Source organism: Odocoileus virginianus, chromosome 15 (genome assembly GCF_023699985.2).
Source record: "Odocoileus virginianus isolate 20LAN1187 ecotype Illinois chromosome 15, Ovbor_1.2, whole genome shotgun sequence".
Taxonomy (NCBI): domain Eukaryota; kingdom Metazoa; phylum Chordata; class Mammalia; order Artiodactyla; family Cervidae; genus Odocoileus; species Odocoileus virginianus.
In genome coordinates this window covers 28,339,150-28,353,363 of record NC_069688.1, presented here as the reverse complement: position 1 = coordinate 28,353,363, position 14,214 = coordinate 28,339,150, and the positions used below count along the sequence as shown (strand labels likewise).

General features: G+C 37.5%; 1 pseudogene; it reads right to left on the bottom strand.

Moving 5' to 3' along the window:
- Nucleotides 1–221: 221 nt before the first annotated feature.
- On the bottom strand, nucleotides 222–10,907 carry LOC110147284 (glutaredoxin-2, mitochondrial pseudogene; annotated as a pseudogene).
- Nucleotides 10,908–14,214: the final 3,307 nt, after the last annotated feature.

The following is a 14,214-nucleotide window of genomic DNA, read 5'->3' as shown; positions in this document are numbered from 1 at the left end:
ACATATTCTATATCTCACAGTTGCCATGAGGATTATTATCTTAAAGTTACAACACTAATTTAAGTTGCTTAGTTTCCATAGATATTTATCCATTATTTATACAACTTTTTCATAAAGATAATTTTAAAATGCAAATTACTCACAAATTCTTAAAGTGCATTATGAGGCATTATACTTTTATATAACAGACATTTTACTAGCAAAGTTATGAGAACCTGTCACTAAAATTCTTTCCTCACACTTTTTAAAACATAACACTGATGAAATAGTAGAAGCAATTACTTTTCTTTGTGAAGCCTATAAGTATCTATTGCACTTACAATAAAAGTTCCATTGACAAATATTTTTAGCACACTTCTTTCACTGGTCATTTTGTAAAGAACATCTTAAATATGGCTTCTATATTCAAGCATGTCCAATCCCACAACTTTATAATTAACATTCATGTCATGCAAAAGCATGTTTATCATCGTACTGTAAGAACAAAATGTTTTTGAGAAAATCATCACATAATTATCAGAGATTGCTTCTTGGATCTGAGTCACAGGAGCAGTTGCTGAGTTCGGCAAAGATGATGATGTGCTATTCCCCTTAGCAGAGGCAGAAACTCTCACTGCCAATCAAGCTGGTCCACAGAGCCACTCAAATTTTGGATGAGCAGCTCCTTATCAGAGCTGCATGGTGCCAGCACACAATCCTTATTTGAATGTTCACTTTTAGTTTCAATAAGTATGCTGTTTTACAGTTCTATCCTCATACCTTCTTGTTGTTGATATCACAAAGTTACATCCTTATACATTCATCACCTTCATCTGTGCACGTTCAGTTGAGTCCAACTTTTTTGCAACCCTATGAACTGTAGCCCACTAGATTTCTCTGTTCATGAAATTTTCCAGGCAAAAATACAAGAGTGGGTTGCTGTTTTCTACTCCTAACTGAATGTCAGTTTCATGTTGGTCAGAGACAGCTACATGTGTGTGTGTGGGGGGGGGGGTGTCGGGGGGGTATATGTTAACACTCAGTCGTGTCCAATTCTTTGTGATCCCCATGGGCTTAGTCCACCAGGCTTGTCTGTCCATGGAATTCTCCAGGCAAGAAGATTGGAGTGAGTAGCCATTTCTTTCTCCAGGCGATCTTCCTGACTCAAGGATCAAAGCCAGATCTCCTGCATTGCAGGTAGATTCTTTACCATGTGAGCCACCAGGGGCACCCTCTTTATACCTGATGTGTTCTAAAGGAAACTTTCAAACACAGTAGTCTCTTAAGGGCTTCCTTCCCTGGTTGCTCAGACAGGAAGGAATCCTCCTGCAATGTGGGAGACCTGGGTTCGATCCCTCTGTTGGGAAGATCCCCTGGAAGAGGGCATGGTAACCCACTCCAGTATTCTTGCCTGGAGAATCCCCATGATCAGAGGAGCTTGGCAGCCTACAGTCCATGGTGTTGCAGAGTCAGACACAACTGAGCGACTAAGCACACACTCTCTTAAGTTGTGTCTTAAACAAAATGTTGAATTATAAACCACAGTTATAATAGTATTAGCTTTCAGAGTAACAATTTTAAGCAAGATTTTCATTTCTTGGATCTTATAGAAAACAATAAATGGACTCAAACCATTGTTACAAAAATGCTGGCTTTACAATTGTCCACATGTTTACATTTGGTGAATTGTTTTTATTTCTTCATGTGACTTTGTGTTGTTGCCTTATGTCCTTTCATTTCCCCCTTGCAGGACCCTCTTGAGTATGTCCAGCTCAAGGGCAGGTCTAGTGGTAATAACTCTTTCAGTTTGTGTTGTCTGAGAATGTCTTATTTCACCCTCACTTTTGAAGGACATTTTTTATTGGATATAGGATTCTTGGTTAAGATATTTTTCTCTTTTATCAGTTTAAATATATATACACTTGACTTCTGGCCTCCAAAGGTTGTGTTAAGAAATCTGTTAATAATTTCATTGAGGATTCTTTGTCTGAGATGACTCACTTTCCTCTTTCTGCTCCCAGGGTTCTCTCTTTGTCTTTTAAATATTTGATTAAATTGTGTCTTAATATTGGTCTCTGAGTTCACCGTACTTGGAATGCATATAGTTTCTTAGATATTTGCAATTAAATATTTCATCAAACTGGAAATTTTCAACCATATTTTTTTCAGATATTGTATTCTTTCTGTTTTTCTTCTCCTTCTGTGACTTCTACAATGTGTATATCAGTTCATTGATGGTGTCCTACAGGTTGTTTAGACTCTGTTCACTTGTCTTCAATCTTTTCTCTTCCTGTTCTTCAGACTCAATAATTTTATCCCAGGGGGCTGGTTTTTTCAGTGTTTCATTCACAGCACTGGGTAGATGTACATGTATGGTTGCTGAGAGCTGTACTGGATAATTTTATTGGTAATTCAGAACATTTCCTTCTTTTAAAGTTTCCCACTCAAAGACGATATGTATTAGACCAACACTGTTCCTTCCAATAAATACAGCTAAAAATCCTACATGTTATATGCACACACACACATGAAAATTTGCGAGATACAGACAGAAAACTATATATACTTATGTAAGTTTTTCTGACCAGTTTCTTCCTAAACAACTATCAGCAAGCAAACTTACATAAAGACAAGTAGCAAGAATATCGATATTGAGTATTGAATGTTATTGTATAAATGAAGTAGGAAATAAGGGATATTTACTACTTTATATTAAATTAAATTTATTATGAAAACATATTTTGCCATTTGAATGCAATGGACAGAGGAACCTGGTGGGCTACAGTCCATAGGGTTGCAAAGAGTCTGACATGAGTGTCACAACTGAGCCTGCACACAGAACTAACTACTTTCTAAAGACTATGCTGTGGGCTGTGCTTAGTCACTGAGTCATGTCCAACTCTTTGTAATCCTATTGACTGTAGCCTTCCAGGCTCCTCTGTTCATGGGGATTCTCCAGGCAAGAATACTGGAGTGGGTTGCCATGCCCTCCTTCAGGAGATCTTCCCAACCCAGGGATTGAACCCGGGATTGAACCCGGGTCTCCCACATTGTAGGTGAGTTTTTTATCATCTGAGCCACCAGGAAAGGCTAAGAATACGTGAGTGGGTAGCCTATCCCTTCTTCAGGGGATCTTCTCAACCCAGGAATTGAACTGGGGTCTCCTGCATTGTAGGCAGAGTCTTTACCAGCTAAGCTATGAGGGAAACATCACTTTTTAAGACCATCACATTGGCGCTTAGGAATTCAACATATGAATATGCAGGGATGGTGAGGATGAGGGGGGCACAAACATTCTGTCCTTAACAGATTTATTTTACTACAAAAATAAAAAAAAGATTTTCATTTAAAATTGAATGCCACTTATTACACTACATGTAAATCATTTCTATAAATCTTTATATAAGCTCTTCTCCAATAAAAATATAGGTGGTACTTCTTTAAAATTTAGGCTCACAGATCCAAAATACATGTTCTTAAAAGCTCTTATCCCCATTAATACTATGCAACTATTGCTGTGAATGTTAAAAAAGAAAACTTTTTAGCAATCAAGAGACAATTTAATGGATACATTATTAAAATGCATATTTATTTAATGCAGAAGTCATTATATAATTATTTGAACATTTAAGTTGCTACATATTTAATGTCAAGGTATTAGTAACAACATAATAATGACTGCATTTTTAAACATCCAGCAAGGCACTGTAGTTTAGTTGTATTATTACATTTTAACTTCATAGGAGGAAAACAAGATGCATAATAATAGTATTTTCAACTTTAATATTTAGAAACTGAGATTTATATGGATTAAGTCACCTAGCTAACAAAGAGAAGATCAAACATATGATTTTAAGAAGCTCTAGGTCTGATTCCATTTCCTGTGCTCGGACCAATGTTAACAAGAACATGACTGAAGTTACTTTCAGATTTCAAAAAAAGTTCTGTGCATTTAATTAATTAATTTAGTTATATTTATTATTCATCTACATTTTTATGTTTCATTGTAAAGTATTGCCATAACCAAAGACACAACTTCAAATTTGTAACTTTTGAATATGATCTTTCGGTGACTGGTACTGGTATTTTGAAATTTAGCATACTGAGAATCTCCAGGAGAGTAATGAGTTTAATTTTCCATAGAATCAACAGATTTCTTTGGTCAACCAAGAAAAAGACTGAAATTTGCAAATTTCTCATAAGTTAAGCCTAGCATACATTTTCTTCTCATTATAAAAATGCAAAGAGGAAGTGAGAGAAATTTTTGCTTTTATAGATCTGGCCTATGCTATGCAGACATTCTGTGTGGCGATAGCACAGTTTCAGTTGTGGACTCCCAAGCTTTGATACTTTAGACTGGAGTATCTCTTTTGGAGCCTTGGTTAGAAATCTGAAACCCTCATTATTTCTGCATTTGTTAAACTATGTCTTTTGTTCCACTTGCAGACCAAGTAGTCGGCTTTGATAAAATTTGATCTAAATTCAGAGATCTGCTCTGATCTTGGCTTTCTAAATGGTTCATCCTGGGGCACCCTAGAATATTTGAGAAGATATTTTTAACTAGTTTCTTGTCCTTTTTTATTTTTTTTGTTCTTTTTAGCTTGGCTGTTTTCATTTATATACCTGAAACTTTTGACTTTTGCATTTGCTCTAAGACTGAAACTGTTTTGAAGAGCTTTGCATTCATGTATTTTATAGGATTTTCATGAACTAATGCTCCTATTTCAAATGTAAATTCTTATTTAATAATTTCATACATGTATATATATATATAGATCGAGATAAACATATATGTGTGTACATGTTTTACAAAGGGAATTTGCTGTCTTAAAACAGAAATAATGGGTATGTTCTACCTATGTTTACTCAAAATGTTCTTGTCAAGATCAGAATTTAAAAGGTTATTCTTCTGTATCTATTCCCTTTGAAACTGTGCTCATCGAAGGATGTAACTGCGGGTATCTTGAAAACACAGTTTGTTTTAGGATTTCACATATAAACAATTCATGAACTGAAAAGTAATCTTAAACTATAGTGTCATTTTTAAATTTTCAAGGTACTTTCTGTATCTCAGCTTTTAGTTTGTGGACATTCATGAGATTAAATTAGTGATGTTAAACTATTTCCTCCATACACATATGCACACACTAGTATATATTTATATCAGTTTTCCAGGTCCTTACATCTATTATGCATTCCAGTAAAGCACCTATATGAGAGGATAGAAACTGACTTTGCCTCCCTTCCCTAGGTCGTTTATCCAGCTTGCATTCCACTTTTCCGACTCTTTTGGACATTTCCACATTTTTCATATTCTCATCAGTTCCTTGGGCTTTCCTGGTGGCTCAGATGGTGAAGAATCTGCCTGCAATCAGGAGACCCAGGTTCAATCCCTGGGTTGGGAAGATCCCCTGGAGAAGAAAATGGCTACCCACCCCAGTATTCCTGCCTAGAGAATTCCATGGAGTTGCAAAGAGTTGAACATGACTGAGTGACTCACTTTCACCAGTGCCTTGAGCCCAATATGTCAGGTGAAATTATTCTCTCTCCCTCTCTTTTAAGTGTGGTCTTAGAAGTCTCATCAAGTGTATGACAATGGTGTTGATTCTTCTTAGTGCAAGAAGTTGATTTTCCATGAAATTCTTCTATAAAAATCAATATTATGGTCTATTTACTTGACAGCTTTTGAATTTCTTTCCTTGGTTTTGGTAACAGGGACCTATCTGAATACAATTTACTTAGACTTACATATAGAGACCAGGTAGAAGTGGTTATGAAAATAGACCATTCAGATCCTATGGTCTGAGGAACAATACTGTCCAGTGATCCCAGTTGCTGTCCTATGGATTCACCATTGCACTAGTACTGAGACTATATCTTCTATGTCCTGTTCCTAGTCAACAAATAAACACAGAGGAAGTATTAACATGGACCCGTTTCAGTGAAAAGCAGGACTATTCCAAGGCACAGCTTTTTCTTGAGAGCATTCAGCTACCCAACTGCAGCATTCTTCAAATTGTGCTGTAATCTGCCACCTATCCTACAATAACCTTCATTCCAATCACTCTTTTCTTACACAACATTCATCTTCATATCAAAAACTAAAGACTTTTTATACTTTCTGCTGCCCCTCCATTCCACTTTCATCTCTAATCCCTTTTGGTCATCTGGAGAACTAAACCTATGTAAATGATAGCTAGAATAATTTAAGAAAACTGATGGGAAAATGAGGTTTTGGGGATTGATTCATTCCCCTCTGTGCTGGTGAAAAGTACATCATTCTGAGTGTATCAGAGCATAGATAGTGTCAAATACAAGATGGTCACTCACTAACTATATACTTTCCTGTTTAAGACCTGGTGCAATAAACATGTGGAGGAAAATATCCTTGAAGATGCAGGTGATTTCAGGCATTTGTCAGATATGGTGGGAACCATGTCTATAAATAGAACAGAATTGTCTGTTACGGCTAATCTGTATTGACTCTTTGTGGATGGATAATGAGAAACAGAGCAATTAACAAGCAGTTAGAGACTTCTTTTGTAATTTATAAAATGGCCCTTAGCTCCCACAGTAAAGGCTGAGCACTACACCAAAGACATGTTCCAGTAGAGACCAAGAGATTTTGAATACTCTGCCAAGGCAGATCTGAACCCCTTTGAAACTGAGCATGGGGCTGCAACTTCTAGAAGAATATTTAAAGTATGATTCTGTGTACTCCTGAACCATATGAGTTTAAAGAGATATCCCACTTTATTTATTTATTTTGCCCAAGAGCTATTGCTTCTCCTTTTGCAAGATGTTGCAAAAGTCTGTCCACCATAAAGGTAGCTTCCAATACTCCTTTTGCTGACCCACAAGCTAATAAATAGTTTGAATCTCAACATAATTTGTGTAAGGGATGCACAATGCATGATAAAAAAGATAGACTACATATTGGGGATATTGCAAAAATTAACTGGAGTCAAGGAAGCAACGTTGGAACTGGATTTTTTAATTATTTATTTTTAATTAGAGGATGATTGCTTTACATTGATGTGTTGGTTTCCATCATACATGAATCAGCCAGAGATATACACATGTCCCACACCTCCTGATCTTCCTTCCCACCTCCAACCCCATCCCATCCGGATACATTGTCACAGAGAAATGGATTTGAGTACCCTGCATCATACAACATTCTTACTATCTATCTGTTTCCATACGATAATATATAAGCTTCAATGCTACTCTCTCAATTCATTCCCTCATCCTTCCCCCACTGTGTTCACAAGGCTGTTCTCTATATCTGCATACCCACTGATGGTATTTGATCAAGGTGGTTGGAGTTTAAGACTGGATAAATTTCAAGACCCATTGGCTTAGAAACACATTTTCTGGGTGTGGGATATAATACTCTGGGCAAGAATATCAGGGAAGGGAGCACATTTACTGTTTAGTTCAGTTCAGTTGCTCAGTCATATCCTACTGTTTATGACTACATAGACTGAAGCATGCCAGGCTTCCCTGTTCATCACCAACTCTCAGAGCTTGCTCAAACTCATGTCCATTGAGTTGGTGACGCCACCCAACCATCTCATCCTGTCAGCTCCTTTTCCTCCCACCTTCAAGTTTTCCCTTCATTAGAGTTTTTTCCAATGAGTCAGTTCTTTGTATCAGGTGGCCAAAGTATTGGAGCTTCAACTTCAGCATCAGTCCTTCCAGTGAATTTTCAGGACTTATTTCCTTTAGGATGGACTGGTTGGATCTCCTTGCAGTCAAAGGGACTCTCAAGAGTCTTCTCCAACACCTCAGTTCAAAAGCATCAAATCTTTGGCACTCAGCTTTCTTTATGGTCCAACTCTCACATCCATACATGACTACTGGAAAAACCATAGCTTTGACTATATGGACCTTTGTCAGTAAGGTAACGCCTCTACTTTTTAACACGCAGGCTAGGTTTGTCATGGATTTTCTTCCAAGAAGCAAGCGTCTTTTATTTTCATGGCTGCAGTCACCATCTGCAGTGATTTTAGTGTCCAAGAAAAGAAAGTCTGTCACTGTTTCTCTTGTTTCCCCATCTATTTGCCATGTAGTGACAGGACCAGATGCCATGATCTTAGTTTTTTGAATGTTGAGTTTTACTGCTACAGAAACTTTTATAAACCTGGATAACATTTACTGCTAGAGAACCTTTTATAAACATGGAAAAAATGATGGCCAAAGCTGAACCTTTGATATGTTTCTATTTCTATTTTAAAATGTGTACACTTGTCTCATATCCTTGGAAGGACTAGCTGTCATCCCCATAGAGTTAAATACTTATTATGAATGTGAGTTTTTCTTTCTTTACTTCAGACATCCAGCACAACTATCCAGGGGATTATGTAATACCTGATCCATAAGCATAGAACTGTACACAGCATAGTATTACAACCAGAAGACTATACCTTGTACATACCTAGCCAAGTTACCTCCCTTCTTTTCCTCTGTCTTTCAGTGGGTATAATATCTACAATATTCTGAAGGTTCTCTTTACTTTCTCATGCTTCTTCCACTAATAAATCTCTTGCAAAACTAATCCCATCTCTTACCATCTGCTTTTCCACAAATGCAAAATGAGTCAGAGTATAAATTTATGGAGTAACCCAAGAGAATTCAATACGATCTTCTTTTATGCACCTAATGGGACTCAGGAAATAGTTCTTAAAAATATTTTGAGTGAACATTTGTAGGACTGTGCATGAGGACAAAGATTAGCAGCCATCATTTATAGCTCTTGCTGTGTTATTTTATTTTCATCTTTTGAACTGAGTGAGTGTAAACAGCTATTAGCCTGTGTGGACAGAAGGAAGAAAAAAAGGACTCTTCATTTTAACAGTGAGTGAAGATAGCAGTTTACACTATAGATGGGTGTTGAGAGTTGTATTCTATGCAGGAAAAAACGTTGTCCCATGTCAACAACCATTTGTCACTTAGTAGCGTCATGCAGAGGCATTTCCCTTTAAATAAATGTACATGTAAGTTTAGCACTGTCAATCAAGCTGGGGTTTTTTGGAGAATATAAGGGATACTCCCCCTTATTTGATTAAGAATGAAGAGGAATATGAAGGAAAGAAGGCAAAATAATATCCAAAACAGTTAAACACCATTATTACTAAGCAGTTGGCCGTGGCTGTTTAATATTATTATGGAACAAATTATTTTTGTAATCTACTCTGGGAATTGTTCATAGATACATAACATACTCAGATATCTCATGCTGCTATTTACACTGAGTAAGTTATTGATTAACACCTCCAAAATGCTCTCAAGTTTGGACACTCATCTGTGTCACTTGGGGAGCTTTAACAAATACCCATGCCTTAGTCACACATCTGGAGATTCTGACTCAATTGTCCTGGATGAGTATAGGCATTAGTATTTTTAAAAGTTTCTTGTTCAGTTACTAAGTCCTGTATGACTCTTTGCGACCCCATGGACTGCAGCATACCAGGCTTCCTGTCCTTCACTGTCTCCCTGAGTTTGCTCAAATTAATGTCCATTGAGTCCATGATGCTATCCAACCATCTCCTTCTCTCTCGATCCCTCCTTCTTTTGCCTTCAATCTTTCCCAGCATTAGGGTCTTTTCCAATGAGTTGGCTCTTCACATCAGATGGCCAAAGTACTGGAGCTTCAGCTTCACCATCAGTCCTTCCAATGAGTATTCAGGGTTGATTTCCTTTAGGATTGACTGGTTTGATCTCATTGCTGTCAATGTCATCAAAGTAATGTCTTTGCTTTTTAATATGTTGTCGAAGTTTGTCATAGCTTTCCTTCCAAGGAGCAAGCATCTTTTAATTTCATGGCTACAGTCACCATCTGCAGTGATTTTGGATGCCAAGGAAATAAAACCTGTCACTGCTTCCACATCCTCCCCTTCTGTTTGCCATGAAGTGATGGGACTGGATGCCATGATCTTAGTTTTTTGAATGCCTATTTTTAAGCCAGGTTTTTCACTCTCCTCTTTCACCCTCATCAAGAGACTCATTAGTTCCTCTTCAGTTTCCACCTTTAGAAAAGTTTCTTGGATGTTCTAAAATACAATCAGGATTAAAAGCAATTGATAACATGCCAAAGAGAAGGAAAGAGACTGAATATTCCATCCATATTCTAGGTCAGTGGGAAGTTGTACATCTACCTGAACTGTTTGACAGAAGGAAACCTCAGTTTGATTCCTGGATTGGGAAGATCTACTGGAGGAGGGCATGGCAACCCACTCCAGTATTATGGCTGGAGAATCCCCATGGACAGAGGAGCCTGGTGGTCTACAGTCCAGGGGGTCTCAAAGAGTTGGACACGCTTAATGACTGGGCACAAGCACAAGGAAGGGTCAGAAGCATTTTCTTGTCATGTTATGTCTTGATGGACTAGCTCACACTGTACTTTGTCTCAGTCTAAAGACCCACACCATCTTCTTAAATTGGCGACCTCCAAAGCCTCAGTGTCTATACCGCAGTAACTCTGCCAGGTCTTTCAGCCTAGATTCATGAAGTTTCCATGCTTTACAAATTAGGTTTTCGATTCACATCAAATTCTTAAGTGATTAGTAATTTTATTTATACTGCTTTAAACTTCTCTTTTTGAAAGAAAGAAGATATCGCACTGTGTCAAAAATTAACCTGGCCAAATAGCAAGTCGATGCTCCAGATTAGACCTCAGGGCTCTTTGCTCCCCATTCTGCTGCTTAACTCACTGAGGCATGAGGTTAGGGTATGGCTTTGAAGCAAGCCACAGCCTCTTTGGATTAATCCTTAGGCTTAATGCCTCAAGACTTAGTGAGCTGCAACGTACCAATTCCCATATGTCCTGCTTCTCTTAGTGATGGGTTAGTTTTTGCTTCATCATTTCTGCAAGCATCATAAGTGTCAAACGGGTCGATAAAAGCATCAGTATTAGGACAGTTCATATCCCGGTGGTCAGCAAGGGCTCACATGCAGAGAATCAAGTGGTGTATCACTCCACGAATGTCTCCAAGACATGAGAATTAGGCTGCATTGACACGTTTCTCAGATGGAGCAAAACAATAATTTCTAATCTGCTACATTCCATTGTTGGGTTGCTCAGTCACTCATAGAGACTTCTGGTAACAATTAATACAGTCATAAAAAAGGGAAAATAACAGGGGAAAACATGCACACAAATTGAAAGCAGATATCTGAACACTGTTATCCCACAAATTTAGATCAACCACACGTCTGCCTGGAAACTTGTAAATAGCATACATAAGTGATGTTATCATATAAAGTGTGGTGGGGAAATCACAATGGAGCCCATTTGTACATTCTGGAATTAATATCTATGTGCAGATAATTAAGAGAACAATAAAAATACGTGAAACAAATGTACACAAGGGAAGGTAAGAACTGAACATGATCCAAATATGTCATATTGTGGAAACCTTGGGGAAATAAAGCTTTATGGGATACTGGCAGACAGCATTGCTGCTGGAACCAGGGTTTTCAAGCCTTTCAGCCTGGAAATAATGTTTTCAGTTAATAAGGGTGTGTGGGTGGAATTAGACTCACCACTCCCACTATTGTAGCCAGAATTATGTGCCTCATTTCCATACCAGGTCCTAAAAATTATTCTTGCAATTCCTCTTATGAGAAGGCTTTTGAACAAGCCATGGTAGCATCAAATGATATCAAGATACACCTTCTTTGTGTTGCTTATGTGCACATACTCTTACTTTGCAAAGTTTTAGATGTGCACACAGGCATCTGGAACACTCCAGCATGTTCCAAGAGAACAGACCTTAACCAAATGTGTCAGTTTTAATTTTTGACCCAATTAAAATTCTTTGAAGACTGCCGAGGCTATTAAAAGGCAAAAGTATTACATCTAGCAGTGTTTTCACAAGCTAGTGCTTCCTGGTTGTAGGAACATGTATTGAAAGAATATTTGCAACAATATAGACACAAGGCCAGATACGGTCTGAGTGATATAAATCTTTTGTTTATGTATCTCACAGTACAGTGCAGCAGGCTTTGGGTTGGGGGGTGGAATGTCTCATATTTGAGGCACAATTAAGTGCACATGTAGCTTTCTGTGCACAATTCACTGTGCACTTTGATTTATAACAGACTAGATTTCAAAACTGATAGGTTTATATAATAGTGTGTGCTCCTGGGTGTGTGTGTGTGTGTGTGTGTGTGTTGGAGAAAAGGGAGTTCAGATTTGTTTTAAGAAGTCTTTGGTATTTCTTTATAAATTCCAGTGAAATTAAAAAATATATATATATAATATTTATATTATATTAAAATATATAATATATTTAAAACTATATATTATAGTTAAAATATATTTTAAACTATATTTATAAACAGTTTAAAAAATGCAAAAAATTAAAACACAATGAAATTTCTAGACATGCTTTCCAAATACCAAAAGACCTGCAATTTCTTTTGAGAGAGATAAACAAAAAGGATTAAGCTTATTGAATAGTGTAAGCACAAAGGATTCTGTCACAAATTGCTTTCAAACAATACTTTCCCATGTTCACTTAACTTTGTAAAATTGTTAACAAGGAAAAAAGAATGGTACTACTCTCAACAGTGAATAGACACTTTAGATGGTCCTTAGTAAAGTGTTCCATCAAAAAGCCAACATGAATAAAAAATTAAAACCAAATATATTATCCTAAAATAAATTATTTTTCTTCCATGATCTTTGTCCTATAGATTCTGCTGATTCATAATCAGTAGTTTTGTATGCCACCATGAGAAACACAACTTTCTCATATGCTAACAAGTCTTATTTGACTTAAAATGGAAATGTTATTCTATTGGCATGTGGTATGAGCTGCAACAAATGTAAGTAGGAGATCTATATATAAATAAAATATCTCAATTTTTTAGTAATGGAAGGGTCCTAAATAATATTTGTTTTTAGTCCAGGAAGAGGGCAGTTAGGAGAAAGGATGACACATTGAACAAAGCTTTAATTCTGTGCCATCTGTGGATGGCAGTTATGGTGTAGTCGCTCAGTCATGTCCAACTCTTTGCACCCCACGGACTGTAGCCCACAAGGTTCCTCTGTCCATGGGATTCTCCGGGCAAGAATTTTGGAGTGGGTTGCCATCCTTCTCCAGGGAATCTTCCCCACCCAGGGATCAAACTCGTGTCTGCTGCATTGAAGGCAGATTCTTTACCACGGAGACCCCAGAGGAGCCTTGCCACTTGTGGGACTTGTATAAAATTATTATTCCCCAGCCTGTTGCTGGGAAGATTTGGAGAGAAAGCTTTTTGACTGTGATATTGTCCATCCTCCTGTTAGTCTCAGGGTTGGTAATTCTAAACACACGAGTGCTCTTTCTATCAAGGACAAAACTGTGACAAAGATGGCGTGTCACTTGGTCTACATAGAGCCACATGGAGTTGCCCTTCCCTGCCCTTCCCCCAGCCCTGTTATGCCCTTTCTCAGCCTTGCTCCTTAAGCAAAACTGTCTCTGAAATGTAAATCCATTCATACTTCCAGGGACTAAAGGTCACTGCTCTTCTGGGCCTTTAGGATTTTAAGAAATCCACTTAGCTATCTGGCTTAAACTAAAATCTTAGTGTGACCTTCAGAAATAAAGAGAATGTCCAAGTGAGTGTGTAAGTGTGTGTGTGTGTTATTCCGGTCACAGTGAAAAGTTCTCTTGAGGTATAACACGCTGAATGCGGACTATACTCTATTCTGTCTGTTTAGGAGGACAGTCCTATGTTTGGGAGGTCCTCAGAGATTAAAACTGCTTCACATTTATACTACTGTTAGCATTGACAATGTTAGAAAACAATAACACAAATAAAGCTTTAGTAACTTTTAAGTGTTCTTCAAGATCTCCTTTTGTTAGTTAAGATCTCACAGCTAGTCCAAGAGTTCTCTTTTCCAGGGCATCTTGTGTATTGCACTCACTCCGTATTGGTTTGTTTCAATGGAAATATGATGTGACTGCATTTTATGTTTGGCTGATACCATCTGGGGTGGGTTCATGAGGGCCACCCTCTTGATTGCATAAGGAAACCAAAATCCAGTGATAAATCAACTTGGATAATAATGAGCACAAAGAAAAAATATAAGTACGAGAATTACTGGCTTTAGTAGTTGCTCTAATATTGGGAGCTGACATGTAATAAAAACAGAAGTTAAGTTTCATTAACACTTGCAGTAACTGGGGTACCTAAGACTCCTCTCCCCCCAATAAACTCAATGCTCTTTAAGATGCAAACAGA